The sequence below is a fragment of the Pelodiscus sinensis genome, chromosome 1 (genome assembly GCF_052426305.1).
Source record: "Pelodiscus sinensis isolate ZL-2025 chromosome 1, ASM5242630v1, whole genome shotgun sequence".
Classification (NCBI taxonomy): Eukaryota; Metazoa; Chordata; order Testudines; family Trionychidae; genus Pelodiscus; species Pelodiscus sinensis.
This window is the reverse complement of record NC_143052.1, coordinates 19,229,677-19,247,712: the sequence shown is the minus strand read 5'-3', so window position 1 is coordinate 19,247,712 and position 18,036 is coordinate 19,229,677. Positions and strand designations below refer to the sequence as shown.

At 40.9% G+C, this 18,036-nt stretch overlaps 2 long non-coding RNA genes across 3 annotated transcripts in view; one reads left to right on the top strand and one right to left on the bottom strand.

Moving 5' to 3' along the window:
• The window catches only part of LOC112544806 (uncharacterized), a 60,008-nt gene that overhangs the window by 31,321 nt on the left and 10,651 nt on the right, over positions 1-18,036 (bottom strand). The gene's annotated exons all lie outside the window — the stretch shown is intronic.
• The window catches only part of LOC142829060 (uncharacterized), a 132,546-nt gene continuing 116,354 nt past the window's right edge, over positions 1,845-18,036 (top strand). Inside the window, exon 1 of one of the 2 annotated variants that reach the window (XR_016348650.1) lies at positions 1,845-2,342. This is a non-coding gene — a long non-coding RNA (uncharacterized LOC142829060). The remainder of the gene's footprint in view (positions 2,343-18,036) is intronic. The other variant, XR_012903265.2, reaches the window with a different exon arrangement.

Genomic DNA, 18,036 nt, shown 5'->3' with positions numbered 1-18,036 from the left:
AGGGTGATGTGAAAGCAAAGAGTACTTACTGTGTGAAGTGGGGTTTATTTGGTATAATTGTTTTTTTCCCCCAGAATCATCAACGTGTGTTTGAAATAGCTATTTGTGTTTGTTCAACATGATTTCTAATCGGTAACATTCCTACAGCTATGTAAGGACAATGATGTTATCTGGTACCTACGAACAAAGACCTTTTGGTTTGAATATTTTTACATGACCTGTGCTGGGCCTAATTTTTATTTCTCTTTCACTCTTGTAAGATTTTGGTATATTAAAAAAAAGCATTACCAGTTTAAACTAACTCAATTTTAAATTGATTTTAACACTGATGTAAACACCCTATGGAGATGCACTTCAGCTCTTTCAGTTTAAGCTGTTGCTTTAATTGGTTCTACTTAGAACTGTCAATTACCAAATTAAACTAAACTGGTTTACATGACGTTAAACTAGTTTAAGTAAAATCTTCATATGGGATTTAACAAGATAGACTTTAAATGATTGAAAATGGTACAGTTTTATCATATAGACAAGGCCCTAATCAGATATAATTTCACTGAGGCCATACTGAGAACTATCTGTGGTTGTTTTAAGGTCATGATGAGAACCATCTGAGCCTACTGGCATTTTGTGGTGTGTATTTTCAATAAAATACCTAAAATGTGTATCACATTGAAGCACAAAATAAGTATCAGGTCTTTCATTTTGCAATGTTTAGAAAACAAGCAGTTATATTAGTCAGTGCTGTTTTCCCAAACCTCTAAGAGTATATTTATCACCTAAATTGAAAGTGTGTGTGTATCTTGTTAGCATATTCATTTGAACAATTATGTTTTTGTCTGGAGATTGTTATTGTCTAGGAATTAATTCAGTTATGCCAGCTGAAAAGTTATAATTACATTAAAATGGGTATATTAATTTTTTTTAAAGAAAAAGTTTCTTCATGGCATGTTTTTGTGTTTCTCTGATTTCATCTCCTGCATTAATGCATTGTAAAACAGCTCATTTGTAATTGGCTTGAGTATAAATTCCTCTTGTCAGCAAGTGAAGCTTAGTTACCCAGATCAATTGAGGAGAAACATAAGGGGAATGTGTGGCTAAAGTGTATAGTGTTCAGGCCTGCCATCCTAAGAAGGACACTTGTTTCTATGTCTGCCTCTTCTAACTGCACCACTGCTCAAAAAAAAAAAAAAAAAAAAAAAGCAAATCATGCAAAAGGGAGCAATAAATGCAGTGAAATTCTGCGTGTGAATTGTGTTTGGAACATACCGGTACTTGGTGAACCTTAGCTCATGGGGTGTTCATATAGTGCTGGGTATAAAACAGAAGAACCATTCACCCCAAAGAGAGTCATGCTAGATTTTTAAACCAACACTAGTGAGAGCAGAATCTGGATTTAGGTGTTTTATGAGTGCATGATTTTCAAAATAATAAAATATCTTTACAAAGCAATGGAAGAAAATGTTAATTTTCTTGACGTATCATTCTCTATTACCATCATGAGTTGGTTTTGAGTATATTAGCTAGTGCTATTTATTGTGGATCTATAGCTCATTGTGGAGTCAGTGAGAGATTCATGGACTTCAGTGGGCTTTAGATTATCCCTTCCCTATCTTTGGTAACATTTGTTATAGCTGATACAACACTGAGTAGCACAGTATGACTTCAGTGAACTTGGGATCAGATAGAAAAAGCCTATTCTCTTACAAACATATTTTTCATGTTAACCTCCATAATTAGCTGGGAACAAGATTATTCCCCCCTCCCCTTTTCTGCTGAGGTGCCCTTAGAAATACAACCCTTGTAAACTGTGCTAGGGGTTTGCCATTACCAGGTGAACACAGTAGCAGTGCAATCAGTAGCTAACTACTACAGATTGCTATGGTAAATAATGGCTGGTCTTAAACACAAGTCTTCCTTCCAATTTTTATATTTGTTAATATGATACTGGTGGATAATAACCTCCAGTCCCCACACTTTTCCTCCTTGTTAAATGCTTTTCCTTGAGCCCCATCAGATGGCCTCGTTAGCATATCACTGCCTTTCCCGCAGGCAGTGTGGGAACTGCTGCTACTCCCTTTAATTCCTGAGAAAAGCTCTATACAGGCTGTTGAACTTGGTCTCTGTGGGTTTGGGCTACCAAGTTTCATGTGCCTCAGAGAAGTACTTGTGGAAGGGGGGGGTGGAGTTCAGAGGTCAGCCAAGGAGAAGAACCTAGCATAACAGTTACACTATTGTTGTACTCTCTGCCTTTGGCACTCTTTTGGAATGCTGGTTGGTACTACATGACTGAGACTCCTGTGATAGTTTCCTGAGCCTCATCCCTTCTCTTTAAAAGTTTCAAGGTAAGAAAATGATTATTGTTTCCTGTTGATGCTATTTCCTATTTCTGCTTGATATTACTTTAACAGCAGTGAGGCTTTTTCCCTCCAATTCTGTGTGAGTTTTCGGCAATGTGAATTTTAATGCAGTGATCCTGATGGATTTAGATATGAGCTGTACTCGCTAGTATGAAAATTAATCTGCACATACAAGTTACTGCTGAGAGATGCAATTCTTCCTTGTGGATGGAAAGGCATTTAAATCAGATCACACCAGGGACTATTTATTATTTAAGTTTCTGTTAAAGAAAATACTACATATCCTTACACTGTAACTAGCAGTATATTCTATGCTTGTATTGTGATTCAGTTCCATTTCATAGCATCATGATGGTATCTTGCTCATTTTTAATGGTCTTCCAGCTATAGTCACTGCTTCTTGAGTGTGACACAAAATTGCTACTTTGGCAGATAATTTTTTGGGCCATAACATGGCCCATATTGGTTATTTCTGTTGAGAGTCACAATTCTGATCATCTGAATTTCCATAACCCCCCCCCCCTCAATCCCACAAATCGTGTTGCAATAACTCCATGGTCCAGCTGTGCTTTCTGCATCTAAATGCCAGAGCCAGCATTGAGGGTAGCAAGTTGAGCAATTGCCTTGTGCTCCATGGCACAGGGACCCTTATGAAGCTATGTTGTTCAGCTTGCAGCTTCAGCTCCAGGTGTTGGGCCCTGGGTTTCAGCCCCATGTGGCACAGCTTCAGCTTTCTGCTCTGGGCCTCAGGAAATCTAATGCCATCCCTGCTTGGTCGACATCACTAAATCTGCTTACATCCCCTCAGCAGGTCCTGGATCCTTGGTTGAGAACCATTGCAATACGGGCTTTCCTTGGTGAGAGATGTTTACTCCTGCCCCATGGAATAATCAAGCGAATTAGATCCCTTCCTAGACCTCAATAGCTGTCAAATATGGCCCAGTATCTTCCCAGTCCAACTTGTATCCCTGCTACTCTCCAGCAGCATGGTTCCTGGAGGAGTTTGCTTCCAAGTATCTCCCTGCCAGCCCTTTCCAGGGCAGTTCCACACGTGAGCGGGTAGGCAAATGAGTCCATTTAATTTATGTACTATATTCCTTGGACTTGTTGGGATGGTTGGAATGGAGAATTGCTGACTCACTAGCTCTACCCTCTACCACAGTCCAAGGACTGACCTCTGTAAAGCTGCCACAGAGGTGCTTTTGCAGGATAAATGACTTTTGTTGCATATTTCCTGCAGCAGTGATCTAACTGGGGTTCAACCCATCTGCCCATGGAGATAGTGGGGCTTACTAATATTTTTTATAGTGTACCATTCAAATGAATGTAACCCTTCTGCTTAGCTGTGTCAACAGCAGCCAGGTTCAATATCCATAGTGCCAAGCGCGGAAACGAAAGTCTACCCACAGATGTGGATATGTATGGATAGACATTGGTATCTTCTGATCCTCAGGGCTCCGCTCCCAATTGCAGCCAGTGGAGCAGAGCATAGTCCCATTACTCCTGGAAGCCAGTGCCTTGGGCTGGAAGCTCTTCCCAGCCATGTATTTGTATCACCCTCCATTCCCACCACCAGCATGGCTGTACAATCCCAGATAAGAGAGACCACAGGGCTCTAAGTATTGAGCCTTAATGTTATGAAACAGAACATTCTTGAGCCCTCATCAGACACTGCTAACTACTACCCCTGCGTGCCTCTGGGGGTGTATCTACACTGCAATTAAAAGCCCACCACTGTTCTGTGCCAACTTACGTAGACTGGTCTAAATTACAGAGTGAGGTTGACTGAAGGCAGCTTACATCAACCTAACTCTATAAGCATCTACACTCCTACAGCACCCACAGTGTTGATGCCTGGTGCTGGGCCACTCTTGGGGGAAAATGTGGGTGCTCAGCACCTACAAGCCACAGATGATCAACACCAACACCTCCAACCAGCTGATCTGCAGCTTGGGGGAGTGGTTTGGGAAAGGGTGGGAAGCAGCAAGTGGCCGGCAGGTGGGGACTCTGGGGGTGAGGTCAGGAACTGATGGAGTAAGGGTGAAGCCTTAGGGAGAGTGGAGTGAGGGTAGAACACCCCAAAGGAAAAATAAATCACAGCCCTTATCTACACTGCAATGTTATTCCCACCAATGTAAAGTCCCACTCCACCAACCTAATTACTTTCATCGCAGCACACCACTTAGATTCATGTAGTAGGGCTGAAGCAGTGTCAGTGTAGTGTAGTGTAGTGTTCTGGCTGTTGGCCCCTGGAAGTTGATAGCCCAGAGACCCTTGATGCTAATTGAGGCTGTAAGTAGCATAGACGTGACCATATTGCTACTCCTGATCTTTGGCCCTCAAAATCATGAATAGGCCTATACCTGGTATGATAAAGGATCAACTTCACCAGGGCAACCAGTTGAGAAAAGTGACCTAGAGCTGGGATGGAACTCAGCTTTTGGTACCAACAGTATGACTCTGAAGTAATGCCTCTGCAGTTCATGGAGTCATTCTCTTTTACAGGGATGGAAGTAAAAGAGGAATTGTGATTCATAAAGAAAGTCAGTTTTTCTCTCTTCCACTTCACGCAGCAGAGGGAGGGACACCCTCACCCTACAAACTGTCCATGCTGTCAAGAGTTCAGTAATGGTGGCCTTTCTAATATACCTAGTTTATATGCTTCTGGGTTCTATAAATATGTTTAAAAGGTTACTGCACATCTGAGCCTTGCAGAAGTTTCTTTTTTTTTTTTTTTTTTGCCTGGACTGGATTCTGTGTCAATCACAACTTAATCCACTGGTCTCCTTAAAAACAAGATTCTCTCTGTCTCTCTCCTTCATTGAAAGCAGCTGTACCATATTTTGTGTGTGCTAGTCTGTGGCCTTGCCAACTACATTATAAGAAACATAGAAGTCACCCACTAAGCTCTTTTTTCTTGGGAGCTTCTACTTAAACTAGGCACACATCACTGCCTGTCGTCTTTCCAACCAGCTTGAGTCCTTGAGCTGACCCATGCTCCTTCATTTTCAAAGCATTGTGTGTGGGGTTTAACCACTTCACTCCCATTAAGGTAAGTGGAAGAGATGTGGCTAAGCTCTTTGAAAACCTAACCCACAATGCTGAAAGAGATGACTATAAGTAAGCCTGGATTTAGGAAACCAAAAAGAAAGTATTGATGAAAAGCCTTCTTCTGAATCTGTGGAAAGACATATAAGAACATAACCTAGAGTAGGGTCAATCACATGCTAGTGCAGAATGATGTAGCCATAAGCAATGGCTCATTGTGTGTTTGAGAGAGAGAGAGAATGGGCAGAGGATCTGGAAGTTAAACCCATTTGTGCTGTTAAAAAGTAGAATATGTACTAACCTCTTATAAGCAGATTTTTAAAATTGTTTTGTGAGGTCTTTATTACTTGCCCTGGCCTAAAGCAATGCTTAATGTGGTAGCTGCCGGCTTATTTGAGATTCATATACTGAAGTTCAGCATGCTGTAGACAGATGAGAGAATGAGGCCTGTCCATATGATCCTTTTAAATGCTGCTTTAATCTCAGTTTCTTTCAGACTGACTAGATTTCAAGTTGATGATCTCCCTCCAATACACAATACTAGACCACTTAGAAATGGAAATTACACATTTTATGAGCATCAAAAACTGGAAGAGACTCAAACAAAAAGAAATAGAATTTGAATGAAGCATCTGGGGAGAAAATCTCACCTGTTGTCAATGGAACTGTATTTATTGACATCAGTAAATCTACATATACTTGAACCCATTGAGATCTGTCCCTTGTGCTTTAAACTTGGCTCTTTTAATAGAGCCTAAAGTAATTGCTGCTCAACTCCTCTTTGAAATTCAATGGATATGAGAACCTCAGTCTCTCAGATGCTGTAGAAAATTTTACTTTAGCATGGTTATCTTATTTAAGAAACAGCTAAAACATTCCACAGCTGCTGTGCAAAATACAGACTAGTGATGTCTTTGGATCTCAACAATGTATCTCTTTCTCTAGATATAGTCCAGCAATTTTAACCATGCATGGGAACCCTTTGGACACTTTGTGCAAATGCATAACATTACAACAATAAGAAACACAAAGGAAAATAAGCTATGGAATTTAAAACAAACGAGGAAAAAATACAATTCTTATGTTAGTGTACAAATTCCAAAGCTCTACTAGAACTCCAAAGAGAACACAAGGAGATCACTTTCCTTTACAGACTGTATTCTGTGTTTCCATTTCTTCCTTCCTACAACACTTGACTTCTCACTGCCAAGCCAGAAAATGGCGAGGGGGGGGGGGGGAGGGGAAGGACTAAGCAAATTAAAACAGACCATTCCTAAGGCAACTGGCCGGAAAGTATTTTTCAACCATGCTAATGAAATCCACAACAGTTACAAATGGAAATCTCTGTTTATATCTTAATTTATGTTTCCAATAATGCCACTTATATGAATAACATGTTTCTTATAAACTGGATAATAAACTGTAGGCTGAGACCACAGTAAGCTAGAAGAATGCTTTTTTTTTTTTTTTTTTTTTGGTTGCATTTTTAATGAAATGTGGTTCTAGGGGGTGGTAGAAGGTCCTTTTTTCATCGACGCCGTTTCTGAAAATAAGCATTCTCAAATCTTAAAATTATAAAGCAATATAACTTATCTAGAAACCATGCTGAATCTTCCATTCCTGTATGCATCAAATAAAGAAAAATATAAAGAAATTATAATTTGGAAATAAATTACTTTAGCATTAGAGTAATAAAATAAATCCATTGGAATTCTTTTAAAGATGCTGTATACAGTTTATTATTATTCAGTTGTCCCAGCTCAATTTAGTTGGGAGTTAGAGGAAAACTGAATTTAGTGATCTACTATATATTTGAGAGAGTGAATCTGTGTGTCCAAGAACTCCTAAATGGTATGAGCTACATCACCAAATTCAGTATACAGCTTCCTCTTTTATCATAATTTAAAGCAAGGTAAGGTTTAGTTGTGGCAGGAAAATGGGATGTGCCTGAAACAAGATTCTTCTCTGCATGGTTTCATGAGAAGCCGACAGAATCACCAGGCAGGTGAAAGGGATTTGCTGGAGACATTGCCACCTCCTCTCCCCCTATCCAGGACTCCCCAACCCTGAGTCTCCCACCCCCAGGTTCTCTTTAGAGAGGGTGGGGAGGGGCTGAAGCTTCCCCCCCATTTATATGGGAACATTGCTGGCAGTTCCCCTTCATCAAGGATCAAGGGGAAAGTGCACATTTTGCTGCATTCCTCACCCTGGCTGGGGAGTGCAGGGGTCAGACTAACCTAGACTTGCCCCAGCCAGGGGACATGCACTCCTCTCCTGGCTGCACCCAGCAGATCTGCAGTGGCTATAGAAAGGCACTTCTCTCCTGGCCCCAAGCTGCTGAACCCCTCCTTTCCAGGAGCATCCCATAGCAATGATTTAGATGAAGCACATATACTTTAATTTTATTTTCCAAAACCAAAAATTAATTTAGTTAAGAACATGAGTAACACCAGGTAAATCTTGTAAAATATATTTGTGAACTTTGTTTGCAGTATATAGCAAGAAAATTGAGTTTTAGGGATATTATTGGAGCTGCTTGAAACATTTTGGGACATTACATTTTCCTCTTATTACTGTAGCATTTTTGTTTGGCTAGAGAGAAATTAATCACTGAAGAATTTAATGCTTGTTAATTTGAAAGCTTGAGCCAAACAAGTGTTGCACAACCTGCCTTTCACGGAGATTTCAATTCTTCTTAGTACTGACCTGCAATACCCTTATTATTCTAGCTCTGAATCTATCTTGAGCAAATAATTTGAGAAATGTAGCCTCTTTCTGTTGAACAGTGGTGAGCAAAAAGGGAGACTAATGTATAGGGTACATAGTCCAGCCAGGAAGCCCACCTGAGAGGCACCAAAATATTTCTGAATGGACAGTTCTTGGATTTTATCCAAAATAGTTGTTTTTCTACTTTGTCAAAAAGTCAACATTTTCTATGGAAATTTGACAAAAACACTTTCTTCATCAATATATTGTGCAGAAAGGAAAAAAATAACAGCTTGAGTACAAGTTAAGACGCTTTTGGGGTTCATTCATGTCCACATTTGTGAACAAATTCATCCATCCTTTCACCTGGTTGCAAAGTGCTTTGCTTCATACAGAGCTATTGCTGACCTCTGAAGCATCCAGTGAGTGGCAGTTGGTCCTAAATGAGAAACCAGGATATCAGCAGTGTTTAGAATCAGGCCCTAACGCAGTGTTTCCCAACCAGGGTTCCGCGGAACCCTGGGGTTCCACAGACTATTGCCAGGGGTTCCATGAGAAATCATGGAATAATATATATTTCTTTTTTTTACAATGAAAACTGACATATATATATATATATAACAGCTCTTTACAAATCAATTTTCTTGACAATTTAGCAGTAATTGAATTGTGCTCCTCGCTGTCAACTTTTTCTGCCCAAGCAAACGTTTTCATAGATAGGGGTTCCTTGGGATATGAAAAAATTATTTTAGGGGTTCCTCCATGGGGGAAAAGGTTGAGAAATCACTGCCCTAAAGGGATGTGTGTTTTATAACGGAACCATGATTGATCTAAGAATATGCTCCACATAGATACATGTGGAGAATATGCTCTTTTTTGTTCTCTCTAACCTCATTTTTGTAGCTCATATGCAGATAATTTAACCTAAAGTTACAAAGTCTCAGAGGGAAAGCCATGTTAGTCTGTAACTTAAAAAAACTTAAAGCCACAAGTGGTCCAGTAGCATCTGAGAGACTAATTCTCCCCCTCCCCCCCCCCCCAAATACAGGTATATAGTATCATGAGCTATCATGGGCACAATCTCAATTGAAGAAGTTGGTTGTGACCATGAAATTTTCATGCAATTTGTGTCATAGTTAGGTTAACCTATCCTCCCTGATTAGACATGGCTAGGTTGATGGAGAAATTCTTCAGTCAGTATAGCTACTGCCTCTCAAAGAGGGGGATTAACTACTGTAACCCCCCCCCCTTTGTTAGTGTAGGAATCATCTACACTACAATACTAGAGCAGTATTGATGCAGCACTATACCTGTGCTATTCACGTGTGGAAATAGCCTGGGCTTCTCTGTGTCTCAGTTTCCAATCTAAAAAATGGGACTAGTAATACTATTTTTTGAGTATTCCAAGAGAGCTGGTCAATTTTTTTTTCCATTTAAAAAAAAGGGGGGGGGGAATACCAATTTTGACCAAAAAACTATCAAGTGTTCATCAAAAATCTTAAAACATGAAATCTGGAATTTTTCCATTTTCAGCTGCTGAAAACTTATTGAAGAAACACCCTCCCCCCCAAAAAAAGTAGAAAAATTCCCAATCCGCTCTAAATAATAATTCCTTTCTCCTTTCCTTTGTCAGTCTTGTCTGATTATGGGCCCCCGGTCAAGGTGTGGGGAGGAGCCCAGGTCCATGCTCCCTGGAACTGCCAACCCTCAGAGCTGTTGGAGCACACTACACCAATGTTTCTGAAAGTGTTCTGTAGAATCACTCTCAGGGTATGTCTACATTGCATTTCTCCTTTGAGAGAGGAATGCAAATGCAGACAAATGAAATTGCAAATGAAGTGTGAATTTGAATTTCCCGTGCTTCATTTGCATAATGGCGTCTGGCCGCTTTTCCAAAACACTATTTAGAAAAAATCGTGGGGTTATTTTGAAAAGAAACCCTTCCTTCGAAATAACCCTTACTCCTTAAAAAATGAGGATTAAGGGTTATTTCAAAAGGTTTCTTTCCTAAATAACCCCATGTGGACTGATTTTTTTTTTTTTTCTCAAAATACAGTATTTCGGAAAAGTGGCCGGATACCATTATGCAAATGAAGCATGACATTTAAATCCATGCTTCATTTGCAATTTTGTTTGTCTGCATTTGCATTCCTCTCTCGAAGGAGGAATGCAATGTAGACTACCCTCAGAAACACATTAACTGGCCCTGGTTTGTTTATTTACTGGTGCCGTAGTCACAGAACCTCGCAGCTCACATTGGCTCTGTTTCATCCTTTGCAGCCAAGGGGACCTGCAGGAAGCTACACTGTGCTCTCACTGCCCCACCCTCAGCCCCCCCCCCCCCCCAGCATGCCACAGGGTGCTCTGGCAGCAATTTAAATAGCCCAGGGCTCTAGACTCTTTTGAATCAATGGGCCCAAGGGCAACTGCCACCTTTGCCTGGCTCCCTTCCCCTGGTTGGTTGACCTGGTTATAAATTCTTCAGGGCCTGGGCCATCTGTTACCATTTGCTTTTATATCTCCTGGGACCATGAAGCCCTGATCTTGACTGGCATCTCTTCTCACTATAGTAATACATGGAACACAGGAAATTCCATGATGTTGTGTACTACATCCTAGTCCTCTAGCATTGTTTTCCTCCTCGTTAGCTCCCATATCCCAACATGACGGAATTCAATTCACTTTAATTTCTTTGTGGGTAGATTCCTGCCATGCTTTCTCAGCAGCTCTCTTCTGCTTCATTGCCTAAGCAATTGTATAGATACAATACAATCAGTTGGTCTTAAAATGATTCTCCTGGTTAGTCCAGCATGGGGGCCAAAATGAAGATTTTTTTTTTAATTTTAGTATCGTCAAACTACCAAATCCATGATTTCAGTACGACATGCAAAGACAAAACAAAATTCTTTTTGAAAAACCAATTTGTATTCTTAACAAATTATGCACAACGTTTTTCCTCATTCCCTAAATATTGCAATCCAAACCTTTTATGGCTGTTTTTAGGAATAACAGGAGGGGAAACTAGCATCTTTATAACTGGGCTATTTTTCATCAAGTGGCAGATATTGTTTCATTTGCGAGAATGTGTTTTAGATAAAATGAAAAAGTACAGAATTTTTTTAATGAAGAAAAACTATTTTGTTTGTTTTAGAAGGATGCTTTCTACTTGAAAATGGGTTTCATTTTGAAATGCTGAACCAAGAAAAAACATATGGTTTTGTATTGTGGTCATGCCCTAATTGTCATCCTAGGTTACTAAAAATTATCTGAGTTGAGAGAACCATAGTTTTTCTGTTATTTTCCCTCTCTTTTGTGGGTGACACTTCATAACTTGAAGCCTGCTTCTTTCCCCTATCACCTCTGCCCCTGGCTTCATAATTCAGATTCTTGGCACATCATGTTGAGTTTTATGGTCAGGGTAGAGCAAATCATTCACAGCTGTCTCTTGCTTAGGTGTGTTCTGTGTTTAGAAGGTTTGGTGTTACTTCACCCTGAAATCAAAGGTGTTTCCATGATTCTGGCCTAATAATGTCAGTTTTATAACCAATTCTCTTTTCCTTTTCCTATTAATGACTGCTTTGCATATGCAGCAGACACTTGACAGGTGGTGGTGTCCAAATACCAATGCATGGAGACAAGATAGGACTGAATATTAGTCAACAGGCACTACGCCAATAGGAGTATTTGGTTTACTTTCCATTACTATACTAATCTATACAGCCTAATTTCCACTAGTACTCAAAACATAACTAAATGTATAGTTAGTAGTCCTGTGGCACCTTAGAGACAAAGAAATATGTAGAGTATCATGAACTTTCATGGTTTTACCCATGAAAGCTCATGATATTACACACATTTGTTAGTCTCTAAGGTGTCACAGGACTTCTCATTGTTTTTAAAGGTACAGACTAACACGGCTACCCTCTGAGACCAAATTAATAGTACTGTTGGCCTCCGTCGGTCATGTTGACCATGGATGACGTATCCTAGTTCTCGTCTTGGTTCGTGTCGGATTGTCTGGGACAGCGTCGGGGACAGCGTCGTTGGTGACTGAAAAGGCCAATCCGGGACAGGCATTCTTTGCCGCAGAAGTTGCAGCTGTAGGTGGTTCCCTGGCTGTTGTTGTTGCGTAACTTCCTGCGGGCTCGCTTTTCTTCTGATGCACGCATCATGTTCGTTTCGCCTGACTTGAGCTGTGTGGTCAGGGTGCCCCTCCACTTCCGGCGGTCTGCTGCGAGGTCTTCCCAGGACTGCGTGTTTATGTCGATGGCTTTCATGTCCCTCTTCACGACATCTTTAAATCGCAGGTTCGGGCGCCCTGTGGTTCTCTTCCCAAATGCCAGTTCCCCGTAGAGGATGTCCTTTGGGATCCTCCCATCCTCCATGTGGCGTACATGGCCAAGCCAACGCAGGCGACGTTGTCGGAGCATGGTGTACATGCTGGGGAGGCCGGCTCGAGTCAGAACTTCGAGGTTGGAGACTTTGTCTTGCCAGGTAATGCCCAGGATGCGGCGCAGACCTCGTAGATGGAAGGCGTTCACAGTACTACACACACGGATATTAATGTTTAACCAGTTAACCGGTGGGAGCTGGAGCAGCTCCCCACCTGCTATGGGCAGAGGACTGCTCCAGCCCCAAGGGGAGGCTGGCTTTGGAGAAGCCTCTGTCCACAGCCGGTCTGGGCATCCCCCAAGCAGTGGCTGCTCTCAGCAGGATGTCAGAGCAGCTCCTGCCTATGAGGTGCCCTGGATTATTGGAGTCAGGGGCTGGTCCAGCAGGGCTGGAACACTCCTTCCTGTGGCAGGGAGAGGGACTGCTCTAGCCCAGCAGCAAGCAGGGGGGGCTGCTCCAGCTGGGCTGGAGTGACCTCCCTCACCCGCAACCTGCCTACCTTGCCCTTTCAGTGGTTAAACAAGATGTTTAACCGGTTAATCAATTAAACGGTATTTTACATCCCTAATTGCACATGTGGAGTGGTAGGCTAGTTGTAGCCAGCTGTGTCCAATGATACAAGCTAATTCCATACAAAATGAATGCCTTTTTCGTTGTCTTGGCAAATTGCAAGCTCAATTTCCACACAGGCCTTTTAAGAGCATGTCTAATACCATTTAGGAACAAGTATCTGGGTACTGGAATGTCAGTTTGAACTTACTTACGTAATATGCATAGATGGACCTAACCGCCATGAATTTAGCTAGTTCTTTCTTGAATCCTGCTCAAGTCCTGTTCTTCACAACCTCCTCTGGCAAGCAGTTCCACAGGCCGACCATGTGCTGTGTGAAGAAAAACTTCTTTGTTTGTTTTATACCTGCTGCCTATTAATTTCATTTGGTAACCTCTAGTTCTTATGTTATGGGAACAAGTAAATAACCTTTCCTTATTCACTTTTTCCACACCAGTCATGATTTCATAGACCTGTATCATATCCCCCTCTTAGTCGTCTCTTTTCTAAGATGAGAAGTCCCAATCTTTTTAATCTCTCTTCATATGAGATTTATTCTAAACACCTAATCATTTTTGTTGCCCTTTTCTGAACCTTTTTCAATGCCTCATCTCAAAACAGATATATTGGCAACCACATCTGTACACAGTATTCAAGATGTGGGCGTGCCATGGTTTTATATTGAGGCAATACAATATTCTCTGTCTTATTCTCTATCCCTTTTCTAATGATTCTTAACTTTCTTTTTGCTTTTTTGACTGCCACTGCACATTGAGTAGATCTTTTCAGAGAGATATCCACAGTGACCCCAAAATCTCTCTTGACTAATTTAGCTATAGCTACTCCCCATTATATTGTATGTACAGTTGGGATTATTTTTCTAATGTGCATTAATTTATATTTATCAACTATAAATTGCATTTGCCATTTTGTTGCCCAATCACTTAGTTTGGTGAGATCTTTTTGAAGCTCTTCACAGTCTGCTTTGGTCTTAACTATCCTGAGCAGTTTAGTATCATCTGCAAATTTTGCTACCTCGCGGTTTACCCTTTCTCTAGATCATTTATAAATAGGTTGAATAGGATTGGTCTTAGTAAGGACCCTTGGAGAACACCGCTAGTTACCTCTCTGCATTCTGAAAACTTACTGTTTATTCCTACCCTTTGTTTCCTGTCTTTCAACCATTTCTTAATCCATGAGAGGACCTTTTCTCTTATCCCATGACAACTTACTTTACTTCAGAGTCTTTGGTGATGGACCTTGTCAAAGGCTTTCTGGAAATCTAAGTATACTATATCCACTGGATCTCCCTAGTCCACATGTTTGTTGACCCTTCAAAGAATTCTAGTAGAATTCCAGGCATGATTTCCCTTTACAGAAACCATGTTGACTATTCCCCAAGAAACTACAGTAGACTTCTGATAATCGGGCACCTTTGGGACCTAGGCGGTGCTGGATTATTGGATATGCCGGAGTATCAGGAGGTACTGCATACTCCCAACCCAATCCCCCCTCCTCCCAACCTTATGTTCGGGTCCCCAGAGCCACTGGTACAGCCACGCATCTCCCTCCAGGCACTGGGGTATGTGTGCTGAGCAGCCAGCTTTTCAATCAGCTGGCCGGGATGCTGTGTGTAACCCAACTTTCTCCCCCCCTCCTTTCCCTCCCCCATTCCCCAGAGCCAAGCACCTCCCCTCCCTGCTGTAACCCACGTGAGAGCAGCTGACCTATACTGTTCCAGGTTCCATCCTGGTTCCATCAGGTGCACTTGCCATTTTGATGCTGGACTATCGAGAGTGCCGGACTATTGGAGTTTTACTGCATGTTCATTTATATGTGTGACTATTCTATTCTTTACTATAGTTTCAACTAATTTGCCCCGTACTGGCATTAGACTTACTGGTTTGTAATTGCCAGGATCACCTCTAGAGCCCTTTTTGAATATTGGCACCACATTAGCTATCTTCCAGTCACTAGGTACAGAAGCTGATTTAAAGGATAGGTTACAAGCTACAGTTAATAGTTCCACAATTTCACATTTGAGTTCTTTCAGAATTCTTGGGTGAATGCCATCTGGTCCTGGTGACTCATTGCTGTTAAGTGTATCAATTTGGTCTAAAACCTCCTTTAATGACACCTCAGTCTGGGACAATTCCTTAGATTTGTCACCTAAAATGAATGGCTCAGGTTTGGGAATATCCCTAAGACCCTCAGCTGTGAAGACCAAAGCAAATAATTCATGTAGTTTCTCCACAGTGACCTTATCCTCTTTGAGTGCTCCCTGGGTCCCACTGATGAACTTACAAAAATATTTTGCTATTACTCTTTTTTTTTTTTTTTTTTTTTTTTTTTGGCTAGCTGTCGCTCAAACTCCTTTTTGGCTTTTCTTTTTCTTTTTACACTTAATTTGACAGTTTGTTCCTTTCTATTTTCCTTACTAGGATTTTACATCCACTTTTTAAACAATCCCTTTTTTACCTTATTACTACTTTTAGTTGGTTAAGCGACAGCGGCATGTGGTTTTGGTTCTCTTACTGTGTTTTTTTTTTAATTTGATGTATACATTTAAGTTGTGCCTCTATGATACTATCTTTGAAGAGTTTCCATGCAGCTTGCAGGGATTTTACTTTTGTCACTGTATCTTTTAAAATTCTGTTTAATTAATCTCATTCGTATAGTTCCCCTTTCTGAAATTAAATCCCACAATGTTGGGCTGCTGAGGTATTTTTCCCACCACAGGGATGTTAAATTGTATTACATTATGGTCATTATTTCCAAGCGCTCCAGTTATATTTACCCCCTTGGACCAGACCCTGCATTCCATTTAGGACTAAATCAAGAATTATCTCTCCTCTTGTGGGTCCCAGAACCAGCTGCTCCAAAAAGCAGTCATTTAAGGTATCAAGAAATTGTATCTCTGCATCCTGTCCTGAGGTGATGTGTACCCAGTCAATATGGGGATAGCTGAAATCCCCCACTGTTACTGAGGTTGGGGGAGGGGGGTTTCGTTAGCGTCTCTAATCTCCCTTAGTATTGCATAGTCGCTATCACTCTCCTGGTCAGCTGGTTGATAATATATCCTTACTGCTATATTTTTATTAGAGCATGGAATGACTACCCATAGAGATTCCATGGAACATTTTGGTTCATTTAAGATTTTTACTTCATTTGATTCCACATTTTCTTTCATGTATAATGCCACTCCCCCATCAGCATGATGTATTCTGTCCTTATGATATATTTTATACCCTGGTATGAATGTGTCCCATTGATTGTCCTCATTCCTCCAAGTTTCTGTGATGCCTATTATATCAGTGTCTTCCTTTTATAGGCGGCACTCTAGTTCACCTATCTGATTATTTAGACTTGTAACATTCATATATAAGTACTTAAATATTTGTTACTATTTATCTGTATATCATTTCCTGATGTTACTCTTTTTTCATTTGATTGTTTCTCATCTGATCTTACTCATACTTTATCTTCCATCCTCTCCTATTTACTGTCTGATCCATGTGCTTCTTTACATATGTGCACTTTCCCTCAGCCCTTAGTTTAAAATCTGCTCTACAACCTTTTTAATGTGAAGTGCCAGCAATCTGGTTCCATTTTGGCTTAGGTAGAGACCATCATTCCTATATAGGCTCCCCCTTTCCCAAAACTTTTCCCCAATTTCTAATAAAACTAAACCCCTCTCTACACTAATGTCTCATGCGCGCATTGAGTCTGAAGTTCTGCCTGCCTACCCGGCCCTGCATGTGGAACTGGAAGCATTTCAGAGAATGCTACCATAGAGGTCCTGGATTTCAATCTCTTTCCTAGCAGCCTAAATTTGGCCCCTAGAACCTCTCTCCTACTCCTCTAGAACCTCTCTCCTACTCCTCCCTATGACATGGGTACCTACATGCAGTACCTAGACTTTAGTAAAGCGTTTGATACGGTCTCGCATGATATTCTTATCAATAAACTAGGTAAATACAACTTAGATTGGGCTACTATAAGGTGGATGCATAACTGGCTGGATAACCGTACTCAGAGAGTAGTTATTAATGGTTCAATCCTGCTGGAAAGGCATAACAAGTGGGGTTCCTCCGGGGTCTGTTTTGGGACCCGTACTGTTCAATATCTTCATCAACGATTTAGATATTGGTATAGAACGTACGCTTATTAAGTTTGCAGATGATACCAAGCTGGGAGGAATTGTGACTAATCTGGAGGATAGGGTCATAATTCAAAATGACCTGGACAAATTGGAGAAATGGTCTGAGATAAATAGGATGAAGTTTAATAAAGACAAATGCAAAGTGCTCCACTTAGGAAGGAACAATCAGTTTCACACATACAGAATGGGAAGCGATGGTCTGGGAAGGAGTATGGCAGAAAGGGATCTAGGGGTTATAGTGGACCACAAGTTAAATATGAGTCAGCAGTGTGATGCTGTTGAAAAGAAAGAAAACATGATTATGGGATGTATTAACAGCTGTATTGTAAGCAAGACACGAGAAGTCATTCTTTTGCTGTACTCTGCGCTGGTTAGGCCTCAGTTGGAGTACAGTGTCCATTTCTGGGCACCACATGTCAAGAAAGATGTAGAGAAATAGGAGAGGGTCCAGAGAAGAACAACAAGAATGATTAAAAGTCTAGAGAACATGACCTATGAAGGAAGGCTGAAAGAATTGGGTTTCTTTAATTTAGAAAAGAGAAGATTGAGGGGAGACATGATACCTGAAAACTGCTATCTAAAAGGGTGTCATAAAGAGGAGGGAGAAAACTTGTTCATCTTGGCCTCTGAGGATAGAACAAGAAGCAATGGGCTTACACTGCAGCAAGGGAGGTTTAGGTTAGACGTTAGGAAAAAGTTCCTAACTGTCAGGGTGGTCAAACACTGGAATAAATTGCCCAGGGAAGTTGTGGAATCTCCATCTCTGGAGATATTTAAGAGTAGATTAGATAAATGTCTATCAGGGATGGTCTAGATGGTAT